The following is a 24,202-nucleotide window of genomic DNA, read 5'->3' as shown; positions in this document are numbered from 1 at the left end:
TAACACATGTTACCGTGACTAGAGTAATCTGAATAATATACTTACTTCATTGTCATCCAAACTTTGACAGTCCTTATTTCCTTATTTCTGTGCTGTGTATGTCATAAGGAGACAAGACTTCGCACGAGCACGGAACTGAAACAACAGTACAGCTGTTTTTTGCACTGCAGTCTAACGTGTGACGAGACATGAATTCATCATTATGAACGGGAATCAAGAAGACAGCATAAAGTAAAAGCGTAAGAATTCACGGGGCAAAAATTTCCGAAACCGAACATCGGAAGAAGAAATCATGATGACAATCTTTTGGTATGCAAACACCTCGTTTTTTGTCGATCATCTAAAAAAATCAACGAATAATAACTACCGCATACTTCTGTGACGTGCTTATTATTAATAAAGTTAAGCCAACAGAGTTGAAAAAACGCCCTGGATCTCAGCGCAAAGGCCATAATTCTAGTTCAATATTAACTCAAGATTATTAGCAGACACTATCTCCCAAAGCGGATTAATGCCTTATCAGTTTACACTATTAATTCAAATAAATATATCCGATAACAATTTCAGCAAAAGTATATGACAGTATGAATATTTAAAATTATAAACTTCTAGAAAGAAATATATGTTAAAAAATTTAATATATTGAATTATGTACAGTTTTTAAAAAAATTGAGTAAATAATATGAATTATATAAATGCTAGAAAACATTGTCAGAAATTTGTTGATCGTTGTACAGAGGAGGTTCAATAGATCGACTAAATACAATAGCATATTCTTTTATGACGACAGTAAGCAGCTAATTACATCGTTTACTCGGGAAGGTGTATTGATGTAAAACAATTACATTCTCAATACAAATTGGAATAATCAAAACAAATAATTAATACATTTTTCAACGTAAACCGTGGCAGTTCTTCGTAGCTACAAAATTTTTCTTTTATTACACTGATGAATTTTAAAAAGATGTGTATGAATATCTATGTATCCTACCATCTAATGTATAATATCTATAAAAGTAATTGATTTTTATAAGATTTTCGCCCCTGCCAGCATATAAATGAGATCGTGCAGGAAAATATAATGTTCTCAAAATATTGCTATTGTATAATGAAATATTTTACCTTTTGGTAATTATATAACTACGTGACATCGTATCGTCCCGTAACTCAGAACGAATTAGGAATTACGAATATAATTTGGCTGTCATTATTTTACTAAATGACTTATGTAAATGAATCGCATACTCTAATGTTAAAGGGCGTCTGTTTGTATGAGAAATTCGTTTTCTCTCTGGATGCGCATTCACTTTATATTTTTACTCTCCAAGCAGAAATATTTAAAAACATTAAATATTCGATTACCATACCTTTTTACTTTAAATGAATTTAATGTTTTAACTTTTTTCAAAGTTATTTTATTTTATAAGTAATGAAGTTGATGCACTAGTTTTTCCAATTTGCGTCCGTGAACGGAATATTTCAAAATGTGTCACCGAAGCGAAATATGACACGGGTTATTTCTTTTTGATTAAAATTACAACAATAACCCTAACACAGAACGTCAATTTCAAAATTTCATGAATTTGCACGAGTATAAATTGTACACTCTCCTTATAAGCGTATGGATTTTAAAATAAGTTAATTCCTTTTCTTGTGCTTCTTTTATTTCTTCTCTACTTTCGGGAAAATAAATCCAGTCTGCATCATACGAAATATATTACAATACATTAAATACTGAATTTTAATTTCTTTTAGTAAAAATTAATCTACTTTAGCCAAAAAAAAATTAATATTATGTTCATTAATTTTATATCCAAATACTGTATATATACACAAGTGAATGTATTTAAAATATATATTTTAGATTATAACGGATAAATTAAAAAAAAAAAAAATTATTTCGGTGTCGAAGGCAGAAAATCATCACTCTACTATTATGATTTGATATTCTACATGATTTACTTTATCTAGAAAAAAAGTTGTACGCTAACAACAAAAATGTATCCTAATTATCACATTTCAAACTATTTTAACTCTTTTTTTTTTTTAATTAAAAAGTAACCGTTTTAAAATGGTTATTATAAAACTTCTTTGGTCATTGATATACTCCAAACTTATCAGCATTTATTTTTTTTTTACTAAAAAATTAATTTAAACTACTATCCGGGATAAAATTTAAAGGTAAATAATATAAAAAAAGAACAACTCATATATATATATATATATAAACCAAAAATAAAAATAATAAATTTAACAAACAAAGAGGATTGTAAAAGGCTCCTTCTCGGATAACAAAAAAATAAAATTTTTAACGAAATTCGTAACAGTATTAAAAGGTATCTAATATACCAAACTTCTAAGTAATAAAAATACCCGGTCCACAACTTCTTTATCGTTACCCGGGATTCGACGAATGTTCCTGGGCGATTTAAATTTACGACGCAAGGTCGCATAACGGATATAATCCACAAGGATCTGGCGCACAGTCATGAGGCAGTTGCATCGTATGCATATCGGTGCGTTTACTGCTGATATCAGATAACCGTGAGAAACTCTCGTATGTCCTATCCGCAATCGGCAGAGGACCACTTCCTCAGGACGATTTTTCTGCAGAGTCCTATGGCAACACAGAATCCTTAATGTGCCGGAGTTAGTTACCAACGGTAGCCGTCCAGTCTCCTTGCCGCTTTGCTCGAAGAGACTGTTTTATACAATTAATAAAGTCAGAAGCAGCAGCACGAGTGGTAAAGGGAGGTTAATTGCATGCGTCTTTAGTAGCGGAATCTGCACGTTCATTCCCACGTACCAAGGAATCCCAACAGAAACTTCTTTGTTTGTTGCGATGGTTCGACTCACCGATTGCGTTATAGATTTCAACGACCAAGGGATGTTTAGAGTAAACATTTTCTAAAGTTTGGAGTGCACTCACTTCACGACTCGCTACAAATAAGGATAATTCGGTACTTAGGGTTAATGATATTCACAGTATAGCTATTGCGTCAGGGTTTATCTTGGAGAGCATATAATGAAACGTTTGCTGGAAGACGTTAGGTGGTGTTGATTGTTTATTGTAAATCGTAAGGTCAAACGTAAAATTTGTAAGGTTGATTCCCAAAGAATCGTGTCAAAAGCCGGGTGATTTGGCTGTTCTTGAGGCAGGAAAAATAAGAAACCAAAAGCTGGTCCCGTTTATCCCAAAGTGATAGCTCACCACAGTCAGCAAGTAAGCTTGCGACAGGGCTGGATCTAAATGCATTTTTGGCAAGCCGAAGGAAAGCATGAGGTACAGCATCCGGCATTTTAAACACGGTATGACGCGCTGAAGAGTAGGCGACACAACCGTAATATAAAGGATACCGAAATAAGGAATAATAAAAACGTATCGTACATGACCGATCGGCTCCCCAATTAGTGTTGCTAAGAACTCGCGGCATATCTAAAAGTTTGGAACATTTTGTTTTTAATTCTTTCATGTGTTTGACCAAAGTAAGGCGGCTATCAAAAAATAAACCAAAAACTTGATAAATAGTTAGTCGGACTTTTTATTTTTACGTCGGTGAAATCAATTAGAACGATTATACAAGGCATTTTGAACAGCGTATTCTATTTTTGTTTCGCGTCGATTTCAGCGGCAGTTCGCGGAAAATGGATCCGATCGGGAGCTTTTTCCGTTAACCTTTGCAGAACATAGTCGACTGTTTTACAGACGACAGTTCTATGTAAGCCACAATCTTTGCTGATGCCGCTTTGAAACCCCGGATCAAGAAATATTTTCATCTTCTGATAACAATTTAATCCTTCACCCTTTCCTTTATTTACCTCAGACAGAAACCGATTACATAGATATTCAACCGATTTTGTTTGAAGCAAAGATATTCTTTATATCTGCTAGCGCCGAAAGGATCTACGCTCTATGTAAATTTGCGATTACGCATGACTCATCCATTTTACAACGCTCAGCACTTGATTCTACTTTTTAGATCGATCTGTTAAAATTTTTGTAGTAATTAAAAGAAGAAAAAAGCTATTATTCGCTTCCTTTTTAAGTATTTACAGATACTAAAAAGTATTTATGTGTATTTTACAGAAAATACTCTTCAGGACGGTAAATACTCAAAAATTTATAAAAACCAAAAAATGTTAAATTTTTTTAAATTAGAAGATATGTACTTCATCGGTAGACATGTACTGCCCGTATTTAATGTAAAAGATGTTACATTGCGTGGAATATTATATTTAGAATTCCTGATGCTGAGTATATATATAAAATTTTTAAAACTTTACTGAACGACCGAAAATTACATTTTTGAAAAAATCTTTGTATTCATCACAACTGAATTTTCAAAACATACGTAGTCAGTTTTTCTTAATTTAATAAATATTACTAATACCGATTGTAAATGCCATGTTGTTTCATAAAATATCGATCGTTGACGTTTCCAATAATATTTGATGTAACATTGTACAGCAAATATGATTACGCATTCGTATGTACGATTAAATTCCATAAAAGCATAAATTTTTTAGATGACCTGACATGAATCACGAGTTACTTCTAAAACTGGTAGAGTCATCCTCAAGAATAACAAACATTCCGTGCCGCATTTACTAAGAAATGTGAGGACTGAAATGTTTCCTGTCGCCTTATTCATCGCGTCAAACATATCAGCATGCCGAGTCCGCACAAAATATCAACTAATATTTAGCTGACAATGGACTTTCAACTGTGCTCCGTAGGAGTCGCGGCTGTAGAGCTAGGTCACTTTCAGTATCTGGAGTTTTCGCCTAATTAAGGTCATATGATTGTTAAAAATAATTGTTAACGATTAAAAAATAATATTTAAAAAAAAAAAATTTTTTTTCAAAAATCCACACCAACCTCCAAAAAATTCTGTTTTAGTCTTCTGCTATGTTTTGACGACACAGGTGAGCGGTAGAATTAAATAAATGAATAATACTTTAACTTGGTGTGCCCCGGTTTCGAACTCGATCAACCGGTCGACTCGGTACCTGCGTTAAGCCTCGAATGTCACTTAATCCCAGCCTTCCGCTATCGTTATCGTTCTGCCGTTTCTGGTTTTATGTTTCTTTTACTTATTTTAGTTTTCGTTTACATTATAGTCGGATCGGCTGTTTTAAGTTTTCTTTTGTACTTTGTCTCCTTTGGTTTTTAGTTTCTTCTAAACTTTAAAAAAAATGTTTAAACCGGTGGCTTTCTTTCATTTATGTGATACTTTAAGGTTGTTTCTTAGCTCTTTTTTTGTGAAGCCTCTTTTAGTTTTATAAATGTTCAACTCTGCGGTTCTCAAAAATACATTTTTTAAAATCTATATTGTTAAACTTTCTTTTTAAAATTTTGATTTTTTTCATTATATCTAACGAAAATTATTCGCAAACTTTGTTAAGTTTGATAGTAAATTAATAATTTCAAGATAAATTTAATACAATTTAGAAATCAAATCTAATAACCCGATAATTTCATTGCAAAATCAATTTTATTTCACCCAAATCGGTTAAAAAAGTTTGGAAATATTTTAATATCTCCATCATAATATTAAAAAGTCCGTCTGACGTGTTTTCTTTTTCTGAACGGGTAGGTACAGAATGCTCTTAATTATTAATTCAAGTGTTAAATACATTTAGAAAAAATAAAGGAGTCAGAACAATCGACTTTTAAAATTTTACGATGAGAAAAGATGCTAATCGAAGGATCGAAAACTGAGTTTTGGATTTTTTAAATCTGTTAATCCATATAGCTAATTTTTTTCTGCAATCTTTATGAACGACTAATTTTTGTTAAAAAAAGTATTTACAGAATTTTCGAAGAAAATTACGGTTCTAGTTTCGGTTACACGGTGAGTGTGGGATTGAAATTGAATTTTCTTTACTTTTTGAGATATCACGAAATTTAATCGAAAAAGTAGCAGAAGAAAATAAACGTTAGAGAAATTAAAAAGACAGGAATGTACAGATATTCACGAAAAATATAACAAACTTTCAGGACTTGTTCTAACACTGTAGGCACAAAACAACTCGGCTTACCGGTCTCAAATTAAGAAAAATACACTTCCAGAATATTGTATTTAAAGGAAAACATTCAACGTGGTTCTAGCATTCCACATATCGGTTATCTGTTTAATACAGAGTGATTCACCAAGTATATAACAAATATTTAGGACGTGAAATACCGGTGAAAATAAAATTTATACTAATATATGTTCGGAAACGCTTCGTTAACGAATGTCGGTTGGCGAAAGATTTCGCCCTGCTTTCTGTGCCTTCCTTAAATAAAATTAAGGGCAGAACGAAGAGGTCTTCGGAAGTAGAAGAAGGAAGACCAACCACTCGCCTCAACATCACGGACTGGAGTCCGGAACAGAGCCCAGCAGAGATGCGTCCTGAAGGGCAGCCATACCAGAAGCGGATGAAGAGCTTCTACACAACCTCTCCTATTTCAAAACTTACAATAAGACAAAATAACCCAGCAATTGCGACTCCTCCGGAAAAGGGGACGCATTGCTCCCTCCTTATAGCTAGTGCCCCGTTGTGGCGTATTCCTGCTAGCCTATTAAAGAGTTAGCACCGAAAGGACTTCAGTGGACGGTCTGAAGGGGAATTACGTCGGAAGGACAGGCTTTATAAGCCTAGCCTTCCGCGGTCGGCCCGTGAAATGGGTTCGATAACGCTGGTTTAACAACGGATTGGAATGCAATTAAATCCGTCTTAAATTCACTAAAATAATAATAGACAAAACTTGAAAAATTAGATCCGAGATTAAAAAAAATAACCTTTTAAAAAAAAAAACAAGCCCGATTAGAATGATCCAGCAGCAAGGGACTCTGTCCAGGTTCTGCGATAAAGTAGGGAGTAATAGACTCCTGCCAACTTTGCATTCCATTCCATTCCTAAAATTAAGCTAGACTGTAATACTGGCATCCAAATTAAGGGAGAAGTTGTAGTTTTATATGAAATCTGACCTGAAAAATTGAAAAACGTAGGTCTTAGAATTGTATTTTTTGAGAAACTGTGTTTTTGAGAAATTTGGTGTAATAAAACAAAAGATTGTAGTTGAAAAAAAAACACACTATTTTACGTTTGGTTTAAAATAACATTGTTAAACGGGGATAAACACATTAAGGTTTTAAACAAAATCTGTAGAGAATTTGATTTCGAGTAAAACAGTACGAATAAACTGCACAGAAACATAACGCAAACAAAAGAATTTGGAAGTTTATTAAAAAAAATATTTGAAAATGCGATAGATTTTAATCGGTATTAAACGAAACAATATGTTCAAAATTACAAAACAAAAGAATTAAATATTTTAGAAAAATAAACGAAATAGAAAAAAAAATCAATAAAGCAATAAATTAGTTATTTTTAAAGCTAATTAATAATTAATTTTATTTAAATTTATTTAGATTCCAACGATTAAGGTTTGCATTTGAATAGTAGTAAATATTTATTGCTGTTAACATTTTGTTTCGTTTAAATGCGTAGTTAAAATCTGCCACATTTTGAAATATTTTGGTTTAAATAAACTTCAAAATTCTTACATTTATTAAAAAATAAAAAATAACTATTAATTTGTACACATCTTTACGTGAGACTACATCATCGTCGCTTCTCCTTTAAAACCATATATATATATACTCACGAAATTCCCTCTCTTTTCTATTTCACCTCTCCCCCACCATTCCAATTCCATTTCGGTTGTTAATAATACGCTAGTCAATTCAACAAACTGAATATAACCGTCTTTGATTTAGCTTATCCCTTTTATAAAACTTACTAGTAAAACCACTGTCACACGTCGTATTTATTTATAAATAAAAATTCTTGTTCAAGATATGAATATAAATATTTTAGACGACAATAAACCGACAAATGAATATTTAACCGCCTTACATATAAATGGTTTTAAATCCTAGATAAATAAACACAATACGGTTCAAATTGAAAATATTACATGTATCGACCGTATTTTCCTTAAAAGTAACAACATAAATACCGTTTTGAAAACGAAAAAAACAGATCGCTTTTCCACTTCAGTGCATACTAATGTCGACAAACCAAACAAGCTTAAAAGTAATTCGACCATCACTAACGTAACTAAACTTAATTATGAAAATTTAGAACAAGAAATATAGATCAGCATTTATTCTAATAACTCGGATAATATAGCCGACTCGGTGAAAACTTTCACTACCACACTGACAGAATACATAAGAGATTACGCTTATACATTTATGATATCCCGTAAAAAGCAACCGCTTAAAAATGGACAACCCCACGCACAGGAAAGAAAGACAGTAGGTTTACCAAAAAAATTAAACAACCGTTTAATATCAGAATGAAAAAGAACTATAAAAAATACATTTATTTCGAATAATGTAATTTCAAAATAAAAAATTGAGTATTTTAATAATAAATCTCTGAACGTATAAGGTAACGCAAAGAAACCTTGCAAATATATTACCCAAATGATAAACCCGATAAACGATGAACGTCAACCGAAAATCGACTCTGAAATCTTAAACGATCACATTGTGAGAAATACGCCAAAAAATTATCGAACGATAATATAAATATTAAATTTTTTATATAAATATTACATCGATGACATCATGTCCTGCAGCTAGATTCGCTACCGAACCGCTGATACTAATGAAATCTATAATACATTATTCGTAATTTAAAAAGTAATTTATTTATCGCCAAGAATAGAGAATTGAACTGGAATCTGTCTGAATAAAATTCAACTTTTATTGTAAATCTATGGGAATCCACACAAACGCTAGACAGTTTTTTTTTATCCGCAGAGGAGCACATCTGCCATTTCAGTTTAATAAATTTATCAGAATAAAAAATGTATTTAGGAAATTCTTTTTTAATCATAGGTCCTAAGTCATTTTTTTTTAACCGTGTTCCTCAGTCAGATAACGTACATAGGGAAGTGGTGTTTATAATTTCGTTGGCATGTTAAAATATCAATTTTCTTTTGTTATTTATTAATTTGTTTTTATCCAGATTAATTTTTAACCATTATTATTATTATTATTATTATTATTTATTTTTCCATGAAAATAAATCATTACTTTAAATTATCTCAGATAAAAATATTAATTTTATAATTTATCAGAGAACAGAATAAATTTTTCCAAACATTTTTTACAAAAATACTCAGAAAAACATTTTTTCATGAATTTTATACGATCGCTTACTTAGTGATATCGTTAAAAATTAGTCTTATCGCTTGAAACATAGGTATACAGTTTTACAGGTTTGAGAGTAAATAAATTAGTTTATAGTATCTTCTCTACGTTCTACTGAATGTAGCAAATTAGACGTGCATTAATAACAAAATATAAAGAACACAAAATAGAATAAACCTTTTTAAACCTCCTCGTGGAAACTGAATTATTACGTAAAGTTACGAACCGCACCAAACAAATCCTAACTTAAAATACGGATAAAATTTGCGCGATCCACCGCTCAGGAAGACAAAAATTGCTAATTACGTGAATATTATTCTCATTAATAGTAACATTTCCGTTGTGTACATTACGTAAAAGATTTGGACTTACAATATTAAGTCCAAATGATTGAATTACTTTTAAGATCGTTTTGGTTAATCGATATTAATATGTGAAAAAGCGGTCTGTTGTTCATAGGCCGCTTTTCAGTACAATCAATAACCATTATCTTGTAATTTGAGTTAATAGCCTAATAAAAGTAAATAACAATAAATACTGTAAAAATAATTCATTTTTTATCTGATGTTTTCGTTTCGCACCGACTGAATCGAGGTTATTTATTAATTAATTACACGGCAGCTATATTTTAGGTTATATCGATGCTGACAAACCGCGATAGACAATAACGTATTAAAAAAATACCGGTAAGGAGTAACAAATCGACTCACCCGGTATATTACTGCACTAATGCAATCGCACACGTTGCAGTAAAACTCACTGCTACAAACAGCAGCTAGGATAGCCCTTATCCCGAACATAATACAACAACGAATTTTTAACCGTTGACCTAACTTGCATTTCGAAACGGAAGCGGTTTATTGCATTGTTTCTCAAGCTGTGGAGCGCGCTTCGTAGGGGGGCCTGATAACATTAAATAAGAGCGCGAGCATATCGAAAAGAAAATATTATTAAAAAAATGTATTAATTTGCCGAAAGGAAAGCAAAATAAAATACATTCTTACATAATAAATAATAAAATATACATTTACACTGATATAATACATTTATAACTAGTTTAATAATTATTAGCGACTCCCTTGGGCCCGTCTGGCAGAGTTTTTTAAAGGAAGGTTTAATATTCGAAACAAACACTCTTCTTTTTTCTATATTCTTTTTCTATATTTAGCCGAGATTTATATTTTGCCTTCAAAGCAGCCACCGCAGAAAATCCGGTTTCGCTAAGGTAGGATGTTGAAAACGGTAACCGTACACGAAACGCTCTTGTTTTTTGTACAAAATCCATCTACCCCTAACAAAATTCAAACAGCGATTTTTAATAGATTGTCTTTTGCTTACGCCACTTTCTACGAAGACTATGAAGATTTCTTCGGCATTTGAAAGCCCTTAGGTAGTATTTTGGAACGGAAACCTAAGCTACTCGTAACTTGCTATCGAGTTTTCATCAGCAAGAAAAACTTTTTAAAATTCTTTGTCGGCACCGCTAAATGATTTTCAACGGTTAAAAAAACAACTTTTAAATTTTTTTCTTCGGCCCTGTAAGTTTTAACACGTTCATTCGCATTTACAAATATTTCTAGATCTTTTTACTTTAAATTTCTGCTCCGCTATTCCAATTTTCTACAAAAACATTAAATTTATCACTCGTACCAAACATATGTGTATTTCCTCCGTGGAACTGAAGATTCAAGGTATTTAATTTCTCAAATATATCGACCGAGTAGGTCAGTTCCATCGTAAATAAACCATCTCGAAACTTCTCGGCTTCCGGTCGGTTTTCCTCTTCTACAAAAATAGTGATTTTATCTCTTAATTCATAAACACGTTGAAAAAATTTCCCGTGTGATAAACATATCGACCCGCAATGAGATAGTAACGCTGTGAATGTACTGCGACCGTGTCTTTACGAAGTGCAGAAAAGATTCTTGATTTTAGGGGTTAGCACAATACACAATATTCAGACCGCGAATCATTTCTTTGGAAACCAGAGCTTCTCTGCGGATCATTCAATATATCCAGACACGCTGTGGAGATTTTGTTTCGTAAGTGCTTTGGAATCTTAGAGACACTGAAGGAGCACCATCGGTGCATATTCCGACGCAATTTTTCTACTCTACGTTTGCCTCGTTTATAATATCATTTAAAATAGCAAATAATGCGAGCGCTGTTGCTTCGAGTTCTATCGGTTTGCATTAAAGGTGTTCTTCTACCGTTGACATACCATCACAAAATCGCAACATAGTCAACGAAATACTTTCTGCTATTTATTGCTATCTGTTGTCTCATCAAGCTGAATTGAAAAACGTTTAGTCACGCGACTTCCCGAAAAGCTGATGCTGTACATCTTCAGCTACATCGCCGATTCGACGGGCAACAGAGTAATTTGATAGAGGTATGGACTGCGATTGTAAGTTTTCACCGATGGTGTGAGGCTTTACATGAAACTTTGTAAGAGGCAAGTACGGCTTTTTTTCACAAGGTATTTTTTACAACGATATTGTCTTTCATGATTTTAATTTTAATCCGAATAATTCTCGGGGTTTGTTACCGTACTCGCTATGAAGCGTTTCCAAATGTCGTTTAAGTTTATTAGGTGTCATGCTAACTGCTGAAAACCATTTGAGCAAATGACACGCACGGCTTTTCTTTTTTATTTACTTCAGTACTAGTAAATCCAAAATTTAAGATTTCTTGAGAATATTTTTTGATTTTATTTTCAGAACCACCCTCCTCTGTGCACCTGTTGATGCTTCAATATCGTCTAATGCTCGCTTACACCCGCTTAAAAATTTATCCGTGATTCTGTATAAATTTACCGCCGTGAATATTTTATATCGTTAATCGCAATTAATTCGCAAATTACAACATACGCATTCACGATAGATTCGAATAGCGATATAAGGATCGACTCGACCGAGACCGGCTGGAATCGAACGAGGTGCAGCATTTATACACGTTTGCGCAGACGTTCCAGAATTTTCGAGACGAATCGGAACTTATCGCGAAGTCGCGAAAATATCCAATATGGCGGACGTATGACTGAGAGCAACAGAGAGGCATCGATTCTGGTTTTGTCAATGCAGCGGGCGGATCGGAGTCGGCAAATATCAGTAAACTTACTTATTCTTGGCAATTTGTAAGGTTTGTAATTAAGGTCGTGTGTAGCTTTCATGTCAAAATACTCAAAATACATATTTATTGTATGAGAGGGGCGATGAAAATTATGATTGAAATTTGGGTCGCAAATACTGAAAGGTTGAAAAACGCTGTTTAAAGTAGTAAACCAATAACACAAAGAAAATAAATATTTCTTACATCAGTAACCATTTTAGAGCCGTAACAAAATAATAAATACAGTATTGCGAATCACGTACAAACTGCTGACGCATCGTTATTTGTAATGTACGACATTATTTGTGATTACGCTTGACATGCCGACACCATCAAACAAGTAAAGTAATAACATGTATCAAATTATTTTTAATTTATTTTTTGTTATCAAGATTATAATTTATAATGATAAATTATAAAATATTTAATAAAGATTACGAAATTCAAATAATGTGCAAACTACTTTAACATCATAAAAATGATTTACTATAATACTTTTGAAAATAATAACTATTAAAAATAAAATAATAATAATAATAATAATATGTGTGTGTGTGTGTGTGTGTGTGTGTGTGTGTGTGTGTGTTATACTGTAAAAATGATTACTATTTTTTCACTGAAATTTCGATTTTCTTTTATCTTCACTTTCGTGAAGAAATTATATATATATAAAATATGTATATAAATGTGTAAATAATATATATATATATATATATATATATATATAAGTTTTTGTTGAAATTAAATTAAAAAAATATTCAAAATTAACATCAAAGAATAATAGCTGCATATAATTTTGTATTACGTTTATCAAGTTACTAGGCGATAAACATACCTCGCTAAAATTTTTATAATTTAACTAGTAATGCTTTCTATTATGTATTTCAATTTACTCAATGTATTTCCAAAAAAATATTCGCATCCTGCGAATGTAAACAACGTCGAGGAATACATAAACCGGTAAGTAGAAAATTAAATTTTTTATAAATAATTATGTTTACTGCTAGAACAATTTAGATTCGGAGTAACAGTACAAGGTGAAAAGATAAAGATGCTACGATTTGCTGATGATATAGTAATTCTAGCCGAGAGTAAAAAGGATTTAGAAGAAACAATATACGGCATAGATGAAGTCCTACGCAAGAACTATCGCATGAAAATAAACAAGGACAATACAAAAGTAATGAAATGTAGTAGAAATAACAAAGTGGACCGCTGAATGTGAAAATAGGAGGAGAAAAGATTATGGAGGTAGAAGAATTTTGTTATTTGGAAAGTAGAATTACTAAAGATGGACGAAGCAGGAGCGATATAAAATGCCGAATAGCACAAGCGAAACGAGCCTTCAGTAAGAAATATAATTTGTTTACATCAAAAATGAATTTAAATGTCAGGAAAAAATTTCTGAAAGTATACGTTTGGAGTGTCGCTTTATATGGAAGTGAAGCTTGGACGATCGGAGTATCTGAGAAGAAAAGATTAGAAGCTTTTGAAATGCGGTGCTATAGGAGAATGATAAAAATCAGACGGGCGGATAAAATGACAAATGAAGAGGTATTGCGGCAAATAGATGAAGAAAGAAGCGTTTGGAAAAATATAGTTAAAAGAAGAGACAGACTTATAGGCCACATACTAAGGCATCCTGGAATAGTCGCTTTAATATTGGAAGAGCAGGTTGAAGGAAAAAATTATGTAGGCAGGCCACGTTTGGAATATGTAAAACAAATTGTTAGGGATGTAGGATGTAGAGGGTATACTGAAATGAAACGACTAGCACTAGATAGGGAATCTTGGAGAGCTGCATCAAACCAGTCAAATGACTGAAGACAAAAAAAAAACTGCTAGGATGTAATTTATTAAAAATATTTCACTCACACCCACTGACAGACAGAAACAGGGAGAGATTGAAAGGTTGCTTGGGACTTACGTACTACTAAAAACGCAAAACATCATTTGCACTTTGGCGCAAGGTCAAAGAAGTAGTAAACAACACGTTCACCGCATGAACTGGAATACGAGTGAAAAATATGTTTAAATTATTTTTATTATACTACTAAAAACTTCCTAGAAGCTATATATTTAACGATGAAGATTAAATATATGATATAATTATCATTTATCATTAAGATAAAATGATAAATGAAAAAATGTCAGAACTTGCCGGGAATCGGACAATTATCGAGTAACTATGCTCGTTATAATGATGGAACTATCTTAATTTTTATTTCCGAAATATGTCAGACAAAATTAGATCGTTCTTTGTGTCCTTCATTTATACAGTTGATACAGTTTATACAGTCTTCTTTAATCGTAGTCGAAAAGAATCGATTAGCCACCGATGATAATTTTAATTTAATTTTATTTAATTTGAAAAAAAGCCTACACAATTTGTAAGAAATATCAGTGTTTTGTAATTTCTTCCCAGCAACAGTTTGGTCAGCACAGGACCCGAAACTTTAAACGAGCTGAAGAATGCGGGTTTCAAAATAGTCGGCATATTAATTAGTAATTATATTACTAATATTATATATTAGTATTAAGCATATTATATTAGTTTATAAAAGGTTTCTATAAATTATCATTTCCGCTTAACAACAATTATTAGTCGAGATTATATTCTAGCACTTTCGGTAAATATTGTTTCCATCTTCAGGAACATATGTTAATTAAATATATATTTAACAATCATTTGTTAATTAGATGAACAAGAGATTGTTATCTGTTATGAATAGCGGTGTAATGAATGAAAATACAAAACATAATAACAATATAATTCGTAATAATGCAATTAATTGGGAACATAAGTTTTGAGCGGACTTACTCAACACTGCTAATATTGAATTTAATGATAAAGAAAGTAACATTATTAAACACCCGTACAAATTAATCTATCAATTTCAATAATCAATCTTTATAAAACAAATATTTTAGAAAAAATTTCGTATATATTGTAAGCCGTTGCACCCCTTAAAAAATCCCGAAACTGTTTTTTCGATATATATCTGAAAGAGTATTTTGTAAGCCCCAATCTAGCGAATACGTATCTCGTTTAATATAGTCGGAAAGGGGGAAAATTTGCAAGGATTGCTCAAATATGCTTTTTTTACTTTTCTTATTACTTTTATGGCTGATTTTCAAAAAATGAAGAAACTTGTTTTTAAATATTTAAATGAGAATTACATACGCCAAAGACCAAGTTGATATCTTCATTTGTTACTAAAAATAAAAAAAAAAAATACTAAGTTTCATTGTTACTCCGTTTTAACTCTATATACTGGGAATTTAAAGAAATTCATTTTACTGAAATGGAACACCGTAAGAAGAACAAAATTCAAAATTTCATCCGTTTTTCAGTACTTTTACTGGACGTTAATGAATCAGTCGATCATTCAGGACATGTTCTTTTCTATATACCGGGTGATATTTCAGTACGGGAATAGCTTTATACTGCGTATCTGAGAGGTATTTGGAAACGGAAAGAAATGGAGTTCTACATAATTTTAAAAAATCGGATGATGAATAAAAATGGAAAAAATTTGAAAACTAGAGAACGTATACGCAAATTAAGATCAGAAGAATTATATCAAACCAAAGAGCGATTAAATGATCGGCAACAAAAAACAAATAAACGAAATGATCGACTCCGACTAAGAGAGAATATTGTCTGACAGTATCAGAGGAGTAATGAACTAAAATATAAGAAAATATTTTGCAATTTATTAAAGATCGGGCATGTATGCTTCAGTTTCTATGTTGTTCTTGTGAGAGTCTATTTTTCAGTCGCTGTAGTTAACTTTAATGTAGATAAAATTAAACGGAAATTCAGAATAATTAAATAAAATTAAACAGAAATTGAAATAGAAAATCCAAAAATAATACGATTCTAAATTATAATTTTCAATTAGTATTAAGAAATCAGATGTTTCACCAAATCTGTTACATATACACATGTGTAATGGTGCCTATTAAATTACACATACACATTTTTAAAAGTACTTAAAATTTTATTTCAGTAATAACTTGTGATTTTTTTTTATTATTGAATAATTATTTATTGTATTTTTTTTTTACAATCACGGGTTAATAATTATTAAAAAAATAATTATAATTAAAAAAAAAAAATTTTTAAACAAAAGGAGATGAAGTCTTATTCAAACCTATTCCTTTAGCCTCCTATTCAATCCTTCCTTTATAAGCTCCAAATATTTCATTAATTAAAATTTTATTTGGCTATAACTATGGAACCACTGAAAATAAGTATTCCTTATGATTATTACAGTTGAAAATCTCTTACGATATATCGTTGAGGGCTTATTACTGCAGTTAAGAAAAAGTCCAAAATCAAAATGTTTTTGGATTTTGGACTTTGTTGAATACTTTTGGTTCAGTCGATTGCAGTCAAAAAGGAAGGTGCACAACTAGATTTTACAACAGTCCTGTATCAACATGCTACGTTTTGAGTCGTACATAATCGTTTTTGAGTCGTAATACGTAGGTACGTATTTGTACAGACGTCACGCCGAAACTATCAAAATGGATTCAGGGATGTTCAAAATGGATATTTCCGTTGAAATCTGAAAACCGAAATTTTTTGCGATCTCAATACTTTACTTCGTGGAAGGAAGTAAAAAGGATTATAAAAACACGCAGGCGAATGTGCTTTTATGTATACGTGCAATCATCACGATATCATGTGCTGTTGAAATTATATATATATAAATTGAATATTAGATAAAATTAAATAACTGAAAGCCTTACCATTACCCGTTCATGTACCGTTGGCGATGTTCTTCAGCTAATACATACAGGTTAATTTTAAAAGTCGCTTTCATTTATTATATTGTACATCGTAAGTTATCACGATTAATAAAAAGAAATCACAACAAAAATATCGGCTAAAATTTTTTGTCGAATAAAAAAATTAATAATAAATCTGACCGTCTAAAATAAAATCCGACCGTTTTGATCTGCAGAATACATTAATATAAGTTAAAAAAAGTGCCAAAAATTTGTAAACTATTTCGTACTGAACGATACCTTTCTAAAATAGATACCTAATTTATTAATCACGAAATGCAGACAGGCAAAAGATTTCGTTATTAACAGAAACGTAACTTTTAAAAAAGTTAGATTAGAACTTCAATAAATATTGATACACGAAATAATTAATAAGCAGCAATTATTAGAGCACATATAAATAGAAATAAAAAGTTTAGTCTACCAAAGAATCCGCAACCGTCTTCTAGTTATCGGTACTTTTTTGAAAGCAAATCGTTTTTATAAAATAATCTATAATAAATTTTATTTAATTTAAATTAAAATAACAGGAATAAAAATATGTTTGGCTAAGTTAAAAAAAATTATTTTTTAAAGCCTTACAAATCGAGCAAAAATAAAACGTTTAGTTCATTAAACTACCATAATTCCTGCTAATACTTGTACTTAATCGCAATATTTAATAGCGTAATATTTTTCTTAATACAAAATACTGTTATTCAAAGAACTTACCTAGTTACATGTAGAATTCGTCGTTTAGATTCACATAAAATTTGATAGTAAACAAAATTTGATACGGGTTTAAACACGGTACTACATATCGTAAAGAAATACATATTATTACTGTATTTGACAACGTTAATCGTAAATAACACTTACATTAGATTAATAAGTTATCAGAAAGAAAATATCACATAATATGCTATATAAGTTTTGTTTATTTTCACTATAATCGCCGTATATAATGAAAGGAGCTAATAATATTATAATCAAATATAATTTTTTATCAACGTAGCAAATAGTTTGACACACCAGTTGTTTTGACGAACCAAGTCGAAGGAGGAGAGGTCGAATGCACTCATAGCAACTAACGCTATCTTGTGCCATTTCTTCGTACACTCCCTCTCACAATCAAAATTATGAGCAAAGTTATCAGTTAGTAATTTTTTTTTTTCACTCTATCTTTGTTAAGAAGCCATCTTTTTATTTAAATTGTTAGGCTTTTTTACTTCCTTGTACGAAATAAAGAAAGTATTGTGATCACGAAAAATTCCTGTTTTCAAATTTCAACAGAAATATCCGTTTTGACTAGTTCGGCGTGACGTCTGTACGTACATATGTATGTATCTCGCATAAATCAAATACGATTAGCCATAGGATGTTGAAATTTTGGATTTAGGACTGTTGTAACATCTAGTTGTGCACCTCTCCTTTTGATTGCAATCGACTGAACCAATAAAGTCCAAAAAAATTTGAATTTAAAAATTTTTCTTAACTGCAGTAATAAGCCCTCGATGAGAGATTTTCAACGATATGTCATAAGTGATATTTATTTTCATCGGTTCCAGAATTATAGCCAAAATAAATTTTAATTAATGAAATATTTGGATCTTACAAGGGGAAGGCACATCGGTTCGAATTCGACTTTATTGAATTTTTTTAACTTTTTTTATTTTCATTTACACGGTCTTAATGTGATGAATAAAACTGATAGCCGGATAAGCATAATACGCTACGAACTTTCGCCAAGCTGAGAAATACTCTTAGATTTTCAGCCTAAGGGTAACGTTTTTTTTAATTGATAATACCCAGAAAAACATTAAACATGTCAGCTATCGTTCAAGCCAAGAATCGGACCCAAAACCCTCAGTATATCATTCGGTTTTTCTGTTACGGAGATGACAAAATAGATTACAAAATCCGAAATCCGACTAAATCTAATTCCATATTATTTAATGAACTTTCAGTTTATTTTTTGGATTGTTTCATTCATCGAGAGCCAAGTATTATTTAAGAACGACGAAATATATTTTAAAAGATCTAAATAAAATTAAATTAGGATTTACACGTGTAATAAAGTGTATTAATAAATAGATCTGTGGGTGTACAATATCCATTTGATTTTGATATTGCAGACGGGCTTAACAGTAAAGTACCGAAATCGGCTAGATATGATAACTTTGAAATTTAGATATAATACTAATCATTACCTCTTTACGTACCATTTGTAGTTTTTATAATCTGTCATAACAGATGTGGCTTTGTTATTTTTCTTTTTGAGCTGATAACTATTAAAGTAATTAGAGAATGCGCTATTATAAATTTTCCAGATCCTAACCGAGTAACGAATCCGGAACATTTAGTCTAGCAGGTAAGCAACTACCTCTCTAATATTGTAGAGGTCACGTTACATCTAAAAAAAATAATACTATTTTTTTTTAATCCCTGATTTCATATTTAGACAAATACAGTAATAGTTAATAATAAAAAATGTACGCGTGGGTGAGGGTCCGTATTTACATGTATTTGATTACTTATATAAACTGATAATTAGGTGTAATTAAATAATAAGTGAAAATCTCATTATAACCCCTTTGTGTCTGGTTGGCTGTTAGAGTAATACGTACATTTATAGTGTAAGTGAAAATTTATTCTCATTAATATAAGTTCCGCAAGATTGATAATAAATTTTAAAAATAACAACAGTAATTTAGTATTAGACAACGCATAATGGATGGTCTAGTTAAAAAAATTGAGGGTGAAAGAAGCAGTTTGCGAACTAAATTTTAGATGGAATAATTTTGTTGTTTAAAAGTGTGGTTGTTGTGTCTTACGGGCGATGGTCGTTAGCGTAGCGGGGGGGGGGGAGGAAGACAAACGTCATGATGGTAAACTAAAGAAATACAGGCAGTTGTTTAGTCTTGCATTATTGGCGGGAAACTGTCGGACATAATTACTCAATTCACCGTACCTTTAAAGCCTCTAGCCAACAGTGTTCTTTAACCTAACGTAATCAACGCATCCATTGTACATCTCTATTGGTATATTCCTTATTACTGATTAAGGTAAGTTTTATTTGCTTTTCTAATATTAGAATTTTTTAAACAATTATTTGCAGTTATTTTATTCTTTGTTTATATTATTCAAATAAAATACGAGTAAATTAAGCAATATTTTTAACAAAAATTCTTTCGTATAAAGATTAGAATTACTGAACAAGAAAGCACTTCAGTATAATGTAAATACACCTTAAATAAAATTTCACATAAACACATACACAAAATATTTTATTAAACCTCCCCTTTGAGATTATTGAGTGCGATGTAACACCCGATAAACCGTCTTTATTCTGTTCGTTATTTACACACAATTACTGTCATTGTATTTACTAAATTAGTATCTACTCAATATTCCATTTTAAAAATATTTATTAATTAAAAATGTTAGAATCCAGTTTACACTTGTTTATTTTTACGAAATAAATTAATAATTATTTATCTTAATAATGTATCTAAATAGCAGTGAAACTGTGTCGAAAAAATAAATAAAACGAATCACGTTATATATTAGGTTATTCGACCATTAATTAAGAAGGAAAGTAAAATATATTGTGTATCAAATTAACTGTCTCATATAAGCAAAATGTATTTCACGAGGAAAAAGAGAGTTTTTAAGTATCGAATTTAATATTTCATTTTAGATATATTAACAAGTTTTAAGTCGGGTAACGAGAATGAAACGTGCTACGCAAGAAAAAATTTGCATCGGTATCGTTATCAAAAATATACTCTGATTTACTGGAGCTCCTTAGTTCGATTCCCAAGTAGCTTACCGTTTGTTCACCGATCTCATTCGTGTCGTTAAATATTCATAAATGAATAGATTTAAGAGGATAGGTAGTTTGACGAACTTATCATTGTTCTGTCACTCAAGAAAATATTTTTAAATAGCGAAGGAAATAGTGAATATTTGTAAATAGTGATATTTTTTGAATAGTGTATTTTTTAAATAGTGCTCTCTCTCAAAAATTTGAAAATTTTATCTGATTTAATTTTTGTAATTACAAAGGTTTTGCTATAACAAATTTTGAGTGAGAAAAAAAAATTATATTTATATAGAACAGTATATTTCAGTATTTATATATAATTAAAATTGTGCGCGCGCGCTTCGGTTACTATACACAGAATACTATTCTTAATAGGGAGGGAGCTTGTATATGAAACAATTCTAACATTTTGTGATTGACAAATGCTATGTTGCCATTTATACTGATTTTTTTTTTCCCTGTTGACTCTTCACCCGCCAAAATCGGCATCTCTTATTTTACTCCGTTGCGTTTGACTTATTCAATACCTTTACATAATAAATCTTGCAACCAGTAAGGAAGATGAAAAAAAAAAAAAAAGTCAGTCTTAAATTCTCATTCAACAATATGGTTGTACTATTAATGATTTTGTCGTTTATGTAGTAGTGTTAAAAAGTTTAAAAAAATCATACTTAATAACTTTTTTGTTTATGTTAATTTTTTAATTTGTATAATACAGTTAGTAAAATGATCACTGATCTTATATATCCGATCTGTTGATTAACCGGACCTACATATTTTATTTATCCGTAAAATTTACATAAATCATTGCTTGATTTAAGTACTCGAATTATCAGAGAGATTTTCTTGTAACAAAATTCAGAAATAATTTGTGATTCAAATTAAATATAATCTGAGATTAATGTTTATTAAAACGTCGATTATTTGGACCTCCATATCTCAAACATTTTGCGACTTAAAAGCGATGACAAATCTAAGAGAACTTTGATAAATCTTAAATAACGTTTTTGTATATGGTAATTTTTTAATTTGTATAATACAGTTAGTAAAATGATCACTGATCTTATATATCCGATCTCCTGATTAACCGGACCTACATATTTTATTTATCCGTAAAATTTACATAAATCATTGCTTGATTTAAGTACTCGAATTATCAGAGAGATTTTCTTGTAACAAAATTCAGAAATAATTTGTGATTCAAATTAAATATAATCTGAGATTAATGTTTATTAAAACGTCGATTATTTGGACCTCCATATCTCAAACATTTTGCGACTTAAAAGCGATGACAAATCTAAGAGAACTTTGATAAATCTTAAATAACGTTTTTGTTTATGGTAATTTTTTAATTTGTATAATACAGTTAGTAAAATGATCACTGATCTTATATATCCGATCTCCTGATTAACCGGACCTACATATTTTATTTATCCGTAAAATTTACATAAATCATTGCTTGATTTAAGTACTCGAATTATCAGAGAGATTTTCTTGTAACAAAATTCAGAAATAATTTGTGATTCAAATTAAATATAATCTGAGATTAATGTTTATTAAAACGTCGATTATTTGGACCTCCATATCTCAAACATTTTGCGACTTAAAAGCGATGACAAATCTAAGAGAACTTTGATAAATCTTAAATAACGTTTTTGTTTATGGTAATTTTTTAATTTGTATAATACAGTTAGTAAAATGATCACTGATCTTATACATCCGATCTCCTGATTAACCGGACCTACATATTTTATTTATCCGTAAAATTTACATAAATCATTGCTTGATTTAAGTACTCGAATTATCAGAGAGATTTTCTTGTAACAAAATTCAGAAATAATTTGTGATTCAAATTAAATATAATCTGAGATTAATGTTTATTAAAACGTCGATTATTTGGACCTCCATATCTCAAACATTTTGCGACTTAAAAGCGATGACAAATCTAAGAGAACTTTGATAAATCTTAAATAACGTTTTTGTTTATGGTAATTTTTTAATTTGTATAATACAGTTAGTAAAATGATCACTGATCTTATACATCCGATCTCCTGATTAACCGGACCTACATATTTTATTTATCCGTAAAATTTACATAAATCATTGCTTGATTTAAGTACTCGAATTATCAGAGAGATTTTCTTGTAACAAAATTCAGAAATAATTTGTGATTCAAATTAAATATAATCTGAGATTAATGTTTATTAAAACGTCGATTATTTGGACCTCCATATCTCAAACATTTTGCGACTTAAAAGCGATGACAAATCTAAGAGAACTTTGATAAATCTTAAATAACGTTTTTGTTTATGGTAATTTTTTAATTTGTATAATACAGTTAGTAAAATGATCACTGATCTTAAACATTCCGATCTCCTGATTAACCGGACCTACATATTTTATTTATCCGTAAAATTTACATTAATCATTGCTTGATTTAAGTACTCGAATTATCAGAGAGATCTTCTTGCAACAAAATTCAGAAATTAATTATAATTCAAATTAAACATAATCTGAGATTAATGTTTATTAAATTGTCTAATATTCGGATCTCCATACCTCAAACATTATGTGACTTAAACGCGGTGAGAAATCTGAGAGAAAAATAATTATTAAAATGCTGAAAAAAAAATCGCTTGTTTAACCAAGACTCAGATTTAAACAAGTTTGTATTTATAACGAAGTTATTAGTTATGTAATTTCACAGCCGATGGTAAATAATGGCGTAATGTGCTAACATTTAACTTATCACTCCTTCATTCTCCTTCATTCGAGATTTGTAGGATATGAGAAATACCAAATCTTGCTGGGAATAAACCCAGAACTTTCCATTGACGCTACTACTCTCTCCGTCGTACGTGTTTCCTCAGCATCATTCAGGAAATGCTATTATTCTGTTTTATATTTGGGCTAGTTATAGGCTGAAATTTTTTCATTGTATTTTATTCATTTATTAATTATTAACTCGTAACAAAAATAAAGCTAATTGGCCAACCCGTTAATTTAAATAATTATCGATTCCTCGACTGTTCCGCTCACAAAATCGTTTTTCTGCATTTACACTCTCAGGCTGTTCCTTCATAAAAATAAAGATTACAGGAAAGTAATTTGGAAGTCATAAAATCTTTGTAGGCATTTTATTAAAAGTGAATTAAACTTTAAAAATTAATGATTGTCTCCTCCAATAATATTTTATGGGGCCCGGTGTATATGATTTTTTTGGCATCTTATAAAATTGTCTTTTATAAATTTTTTATTATTATCATTTTTTTAA

General features: G+C 30.5%; 1 protein-coding gene and 1 long non-coding RNA gene across 4 annotated transcripts in view; one reads left to right on the top strand and one right to left on the bottom strand.

The window, feature by feature from the left end:
• LOC142331163 (ras-related protein Rab-3-like) overlaps nucleotides 1–18,240 on the bottom strand; it is a 134,598-nt gene extending 116,358 nt beyond the window's left edge. For 2 of the 3 annotated variants that reach the window (XR_012757905.1, XR_012757906.1), the window contains exon 1: nucleotides 17,835–18,240. The gene's annotated coding sequence lies outside the window, so the exon portion shown is untranslated. The remainder of the gene's footprint in view (nucleotides 1–17,834) is intronic. The other variant, XM_075376872.1, reaches the window with a different exon arrangement.
• Nucleotides 18,241–20,034: 1,794 nt separating this feature from the next.
• Nucleotides 20,035–24,202, top strand: part of LOC142331210 (uncharacterized) — a 63,847-nt gene continuing 59,679 nt past the window's right edge. Inside the window, exon 1 of the long non-coding RNA XR_012757921.1 lies at nucleotides 20,035–20,167. This is a non-coding gene — a long non-coding RNA (uncharacterized LOC142331210). The remainder of the gene's footprint in view (nucleotides 20,168–24,202) is intronic.

The sequence above is a fragment of the Lycorma delicatula genome, chromosome 10 (genome assembly GCF_047948215.1).
Source record: "Lycorma delicatula isolate Av1 chromosome 10, ASM4794821v1, whole genome shotgun sequence".
Classification (NCBI taxonomy): Eukaryota; Metazoa; Arthropoda; class Insecta; order Hemiptera; family Fulgoridae; genus Lycorma; species Lycorma delicatula.
This window is presented reverse-complemented; position numbering and strand designations above follow the sequence as displayed.